Below are 6,778 nucleotides of genomic sequence, written 5' to 3'. Positions count from 1 at the left end.
CTTGGACGACCCAGTGCACTTGCTGGTCAGTGGTACGCGTTGTGAAAAGTGTGATTCGCAATTTGTGCTATCACTCCCTCAGGAAGACTCAAATCAATTTATCTCTGATTTTCTGCGAATATGTGATACAGTGAAGACCAATGGAGTGAATCTTGAGGTATACAAACTCATGCTCTTCCCATTTGCTGTGAAGGATAGAGCAAAATTATGGTTAGATTCTCAACCCAAGGAGAGTCTGGATACTTGGGACAAGGTTGTCACTGAATTTCTGACTAAATTTTTTTCTACCTCAAAAGCTGACTAAGTTAAGGGTGGAGGTTCAGACTTTCAGACAGAAAGATGGTGAGACCCTTTATGAAGCTTGGAAGAGATTCAAGCTACTAACTAGGCAATGCCCTCCAGACATGTTCTCTAGATGGACTCAGCTGGATATCTTTTATGAGGGCTTATGTGAAATGTCCAAGATGCGCTTAGATAATTCTGCAGGTGGTTCTTTGCACATGAAGAAGACACCAGAGGAGACTATTGAGCTTATTGAGTTGGTTGCTAACAACCAATACTTATACTCCTCCAACAGGAATCCTTTGCACTCTGAGACCTCTCAGAAGAGAGGCGTGTTGGAAGTGGAAGCTGTTAATGCTCTTCTTACTCAGAACAAGCTTATGTCTCAGCAAATAAATCTACTTACTCAACAGTTGAGTGGAATGCAAGTTTCAGCTATCAACACTCATAATGAACCTCAAGAGGTCCCTTATTAGATGACAGGTAATTTTATGCAAAATTAGAATTATGATTATGCTCAATCTTCTTCTGAACATGTCAATTACATGGGAAGTGCTCCTAGACACACCAACAATGATCCATACTCAAAGACCTACAATCAGGGGTGGAGAAATCACCCAAATTTTGGGTGGAGAGAGCAACCTCAGAGGCCACAAAATTTTAATAATAATTGTCAGGGTGGTTTTCAACAGAATAATTTTAATAACCACCAGTTTCAGTCATCTCAGCAAGTAACTTCTCAACCCCAGCAGAACAAAGATTTAGAAGCAATATTGGCAAGTTTTAGACAGGAAACCAGAGCATCAATCAAGAACTTGGAGATTCAGATGGGTCAATTAGCCACAAAAGTTAATGAAATTGATCAAAGGACCACTAATAGCCTTCCTGGTAACACAATTCCAAATCCAAGAGAGGAATGCAAGGCTATCACTTTGATAAGTGGACAAGTGGCAAGTACAGAAGCATAAGTTAATGAGAAGCCGGTTGAAAAAGAAACTCCAGAGGAGAAGAAGGAAGAAGTGGAGCACGTCCCTCCAAAGCGTGCAGACAACCCATTCCCAGACTCTCTTGACACTTATCCTACATTGCCAAAGGCTCCCGAGTACAAGCCTAAAATGCCATATCCTCAGAGACTTCAAAAGGAGACCAAGGACAAGCAGTTTTCAAAGTTCTTGGAAGTCTTCAAAAAGTTGCAAATCAATATTCCTTTTGCTGAGGTTTTGGAGCAAATGCCTCTCTATGTCAAGTTTATGAAGGAGCTGTTGTCAAAGAAGAAACCTTTAAAGGGAGATGAGACAGTGGTCCTGAGTAAGGAATGTAGTTCCATTATTCAGAATCACTTGCCAAGGAAGATGCCAGATCTAGGGAGCTTTCAAATTCCATGCACCATTGGGGGCACTACCTTTGAGAAAGCTGTTCACACCTTGGGTCGAGCTATCCGACCCGGGATGTTCAGTAACAAAGCGACCGACCTCTTCAGGTCAGGCTATCCGACCTCTTCTCAAAAGAGGTCGGCCAAATTGACAGGAAAGCCCAGTAAAGGGCCCAAATAGAGGAACACGACCCAAATCCAAAGGCAGTCCAAGCCTATAGAGATAAGGGCGGTTCCCTTGAAAATAAGCTGACCTCAACTCAAAGATAAAAATAAGATAAGATAACTAACTTATCTTATCTGAAAAGGTCACTCCACACCATTATAAATACACTGGAGCACCCAGGTATAACTCATACTCTGATTCTACAATAAACCTGCTTAATACCCATGCTAACTTAAGCATCAGAGTCTCTTGCAGGTACCCCCACCCTCCGGTGACCACGGATCAGAAGTGAAGCCAGTCCAACAAGTTGGACACAACAGCTCCGGCCGTCACCAGCCAGCCGGACATGTCATCTTCGACGAGTACAGAAGATCTCATCCGAGATCGGCCTACAGTTTCAGGTAACCCTCGAAACATTGGCGCCGTTGCCGGGGAACCTGGAAGTCATCCCATCATTATGGCGGACGACCATGATAACGACCATGATTCGGATCTAGAGGATAGAACGCCGCACAAAAATACGGACGCTACACCAAAAGATACTCCGGAATCCAACGGAGACAAAAACTCATCACATCTGGGAGTAATAGAAGCGCTTCAAGATCGTCTAAAGCAACTTGAAAAAGAAAGCCAGCATCAATGAGAAGTTGGCAAGGATCTACAAAGAGAGGCAAGGCGACGTCGGAAATTGGAAGATAAACTCCTGCAACTTGAAGCCGATCTCAAAGCAAAGGCTACCCGGACCACCCCTGAGGATAATTCACGCAAAGATCAAGATCCATTCACTAAGGACATCATGAAAACTAAAATCCCTAAGGACTTCAAACTCCCAGACATGACTCTGTATGATGGCACTACAGATCCCAATCATCACCTCAGCAACTTCAGAAGCAGAATGTACCTCACCGACGCCTCGGACGCTGTTCGCTGCAAAGCTTTTCCAACGACCCTCACGAAGACAGCAATTAGATGGTTCGAAAATTTACCTCCCAAGTCCATCTCAAGCTTTGACGACCTAGCTAAAAAATTCCTGGCCAGATTCTCCATCCAAAAAGATAAGGCCAAACACGCCCCCAGTCTACTAGGAATCAGTCAAGGAGATCGGGAAAGTCTTTGCAACTACATGGAGAGATTTAACAAAACGTGCCTAGACATACAAAGCTTGCCAACAGAGGCTGCCATCATGGACCTCATCAATGGCCTACGAGACGGACCTTTCAGCCAATCTATATCTAAGAAATATCCCACAACTCTGGATGAGGTGCAGGAGCGAGCAGAAAAATATATCAACATGGAAGAAAACTCTCGGTTGGGAGAAACCTCAAAATTCGGATTCTTCTACCGAGACAAAGATAAAGAATCCAAAAAGAAAGAAGATCGACAAGAGGAAAAAATTAAAAAATATCATAATTACACCCCTCTTAGGGTATCCCTGGTAGATGTCTACAAAGAAGTTTGTCATATGGAAAAGATACCCCCAGCTCGACCACTCAAAGGTAAAAGAGGAGGAGGAAATCGGAACGAATACTGTGAATATCACCGAATCCGAGGGCATTCCACCAACGAATGCTTCAACTTAAAAAACATCATAGAAAAATTAGTAAGAGAAGGAAAACTAGATCGGTTTCTGGCCACCCGAGATGATGATCAAAGAAAGAGAAGAAGGGATGAAGATGTCGGACGAATTGAGCGATCACCTCGTATGCCAGAAAGACATGTCCATATGATACACGGAGGATTTGCAGGAGGAGGAATCTCCAAATCATCCGACAAAAGACATCTCAAAGAAGAATACCATGTTGAAGGAAAGGAGGAAGCTCCCGACATCCCTGCAATCACATTCACCAAAGAAGATGCATCCGGTATCATCTCAGGACACGACGACCTCATGGTCATCACCATCATACTGGGAAATGCCAATCTCCACCGCACATTAATAGACCAAGGGAGCTCCGCCGACATCTTATTCAAAACTGCCTTCGACAAGCTCGGCTTAGAAGAAAAGGAGCTTAGAGCATACCCTAACAGCCTGTTCAGACTGGGAGATACCCCAGTACAACCGCTGGGATACGTGTCACTACATACAACCTTCGGAAAAGGGAACCAATCCAAAATGCTCAAGATAGACTACATCGTGGTCGACGTGAGTTCAGCCTACAATGCCCTAATAGGTCAGACAACACTAAATCAACTCGGCGCAATAGTCTCAACTCCACATCTATGCATGAAATTCCCAACTACAGAAGGGATAGCTACAATAAAAGCAGATCAAAAGATGGCACGCTGCTGTTATAACAAAAGTCTAAACCTCAGAGGCAGAGGAGAAGAGTTCCATACAATTGAGCTCGGTGGAGTTTAGAGACGTGAAGAACTATGTCCACAACCCGAAGGAGAAATAGAGAAAGTTCAGATCGGGGATACCTCGGACAAAACAACTAATATTGGCATGATTCTGAAGGGAGACACAAAAGAATTACTAGTACAGTTCTTACGAGATAATGTCGATCTCTTCGCATAGAAACCTGCAGACATGCCAGACATAGACTCCAAGCTAATGAGCCATAAGTTGGCGGTCTATCCAGGATCTCGGTCGGTATAGTAGAGACGAAGAAAACTTAGGCCAGAACGATCCCAAGCTGTGGAAGAACGGGTACAAGCACTACTAGAGGCAGGATTCATAAGAGAAGTCAAGTACCCACTATGGCTAGCTAACGTCGTCTTGGTGAAAAAATCAAATGGAAAATGGTGAATGTGCACCGACTACACCGATCTCAACAAAGCCTACCCAAAAGATCCTTATCCACTCCCAAGTATCGACACTCTGGTAGATGCTTCATCCGGATATAGATACCTCTCGTTTATGGATGCATATTCCGGATACAACCAAATCTCCATGTATCCACCAGATCAAGAGAATACCTCGTTTTTGAAGCTAAAAGCAAATTACTGCTACATTGTAATGCCTTTCGGTCTCAAGAATGCGGGAGCTACGTATCAAAGGCTAATGAATAAAGTCTTTTCAGATCATATTGGAAAAATCATTGAAGTCTACGTGGACGACATGTTAATAAAGACACAAAGTGAAGAGACATTATTATCCGACCTGGCCCAAGTGTTCGACACCATAAGGAAGCATGACATGCGCCTCAATCCCGCAAAATGCACTTTTGCAGTGGAAGCAGGCAAGTTCTTGGGTTTTATGCTCACACAAAGAGGAATTGAGGCAAATCCGGATAAATGCCAGGCCATACTCAATATGAAGAGCCTAACCTGTATCAAAGAAGTACAACAACTCAACGGGAGGTTGGCAGCCTTGTCCAGGTTCCAAGCGGGATTAGCAATAAGATCCCTTCCTTTCTATGCCGCTCTAAGGAAAGGAAAGAACTTCGAATGGACAATGGAATGCAAGCAAGCCTTCCAAGATTTCAAAAGTTTCCTGGGGCGACCACTTATCCTAACTCGACCACGAAAGGAAGAACCACTCGTATTGTACCTTGCGGTAGGAAGTCAGGCAGTAGCCTCAACACTAGTTCGAGAGGATGACAAAGGGCAACAACCTGTATACTTCATTAGTAAAGCGCTGCAGTGATCCGAGTTGAACTACCAAAAAATAGAAAAGTTTGCCTATGCTCTCATACTGACATCTCGACGACTACGCCCGTACTTCCAGGCTCACACCATTAAGGTCCGGACCGACCAGCCCATAAAAGGGATACTGCAGAATACAGATCTAGCAGACAGAATTTTACAATGGGCAGTTGAATTATCCAAGTTTGACCTCCAATATGAAGCTCGGACAGCCATCAAATCACAATACTTGGCTGACTTCATTGTAGAAATCACAGATACCCTGGAAACCCCCACAGAATGGAATCTCTACGTGGACGGGTCTTTAAATAAGACTAGAAGCGGTGCAGGTGTGATAATAGAAAGCAACCAAGGAACCCAAGTTGAGCTTTCCCTCAAATTTGGGTTCCTGGCCTCAAATAACCAGGTAGAATATGAAGCATTACTAGCTGGTTTGAAGCTGGCTAAGGAGGTTGGAGCTCAAAAACTCAACATCTTCAGCGACTCACAAGTAGTCACCTCACATATAACAGGGAGTTACCAAGCCAAAGATCCCACCATGAAAAAGTATTTGGATATAACCAAGGAACAACTCGGACAACTCGGGGAATATAAGACTTGCCACATACCCTACGAACAAAATACCCAAGTTGATACACTCTCAAAGCTAGCCAGCACCAAACCAGGGGGCAACAATAGAAGCCTCATCCAGGAAATGCTACAGAATCCGTCAATCTCGGAAGCAGAAAAAGTCCTAGCTATAACAAGTGAGGATCAAGGATGGATGACCCCCATAATTAATTACCTCAAAAAAGAAACACTCCCCACAAATAAGAAGGAAGCAAAGAGGTTAAAATGGGAGGCTCAGTACTATACCATCATAAACAACACCCTATACAAAAGAGGGATTTCAATACCATTGTTAAAATGTGTGCCGACCTCTAACACAAGGGAAGTTTTAGAGGAAGTACACAGCGGCATTTGTGGCAATCATCTCGGGGCACAAGCTCTCACAAAAAAGGTACTTCGGGCGGGATTTTACTGGCCAACTCTACAAAAGAAAGCTACAGAATTTGTAAAGACATGTCCCCCATGCCAGAAACATGCCAACTTTCACATCGCCCCACCAGAAGAGCTCATCAGCGTAACTTCGCCTTGGCCATTTGCAAAATGGGGACTCGATCTTCTCGGACCCTTTCCCCAGGGATCAGGACAAGTTAAATTCCTCATAGTCAAAGTAGACTATTTCACAAAGTGGATCGAGGCAGAGCCCCTAGCCAATGCGACTGCTCAAAGAAGCCGGAAATTCCTATATAGGAATATTGTCACGAGGTTCGGGGTTCCATACTCCATCACCACAGACAATGACACTCAATTCACAGATGCAGGCT

The 6,778-nt window shown here is 44.0% G+C and overlaps 1 non-coding gene across 1 annotated transcript; it reads right to left on the bottom strand.

The window, feature by feature from the left end:
- Window positions 1–302: 302 nt before the first annotated feature.
- LOC148544686 (small nucleolar RNA R71) lies at window positions 303–406 on the bottom strand. The gene has a single exon (XR_015900598.1). It is a non-coding gene; the product is annotated as a small nucleolar RNA R71 (small nucleolar RNA).
- Window positions 407–6,778: the final 6,372 nt, after the last annotated feature.

The sequence above is a fragment of the Arachis ipaensis genome, chromosome B9 (assembly GCF_059453495.1).
Source record: "Arachis ipaensis isolate K30076 ecotype BB chromosome B9, ASM5945349v1, whole genome shotgun sequence".
NCBI lineage: Eukaryota > Viridiplantae > Streptophyta > Magnoliopsida > Fabales > Fabaceae > Arachis > Arachis ipaensis.
This window is presented reverse-complemented; position numbering and strand designations above follow the sequence as displayed.